The following is a 212-nucleotide window of genomic DNA, read 5'->3' as shown; positions in this document are numbered from 1 at the left end:
ACAGGAACCTGCGGGAGGATGGCGAGAAGGCGGCCAGGGAGGTGAAGCTGCTGCTCTTAGGTAAGGGTCCCCCTGAGGTGAGGTGTCCCCCGCCTCCCAGCCCGGAGGTGAGGGCCCCGGTGTAGGCGAGGGCGGGGCCGGCCCCCCAGGCTGGCTGTGGAGAGGGCCCCGCGCCTGGGGCTTGGCGGGCGGGGGGGGGGGGGGAGCCCTCC

The 212-nt window shown here is 75.5% G+C and overlaps 1 protein-coding gene across 2 annotated transcripts in view; it reads left to right on the top strand.

Annotated features, from left to right (window-relative positions):
* The first annotated feature begins 8 nt into the window (after positions 1-8).
* Positions 9-212, top strand: part of LOC104532576 (guanine nucleotide-binding protein G(i) subunit alpha-1) — a 34,585-nt gene continuing 34,381 nt past the window's right edge. For both annotated transcript variants that reach the window (XM_029087435.1, XM_010177819.1), the window contains exon 1: positions 9-60. The gene's annotated coding sequence lies outside the window, so the exon portion shown is untranslated. The remainder of the gene's footprint in view (positions 61-212) is intronic.

This window comes from Antrostomus carolinensis, unplaced genomic scaffold, assembly GCF_000700745.2.
Source record: "Antrostomus carolinensis isolate BGI_N321 unplaced genomic scaffold, ASM70074v2 scaffold16961, whole genome shotgun sequence".
Lineage (NCBI taxonomy): Eukaryota > Metazoa > Chordata > Aves > Caprimulgiformes > Caprimulgidae > Antrostomus > Antrostomus carolinensis.
The sequence above is the reverse complement of the archived record's forward strand: the minus strand, read 5'-3'. Positions and strand labels throughout refer to the sequence as shown.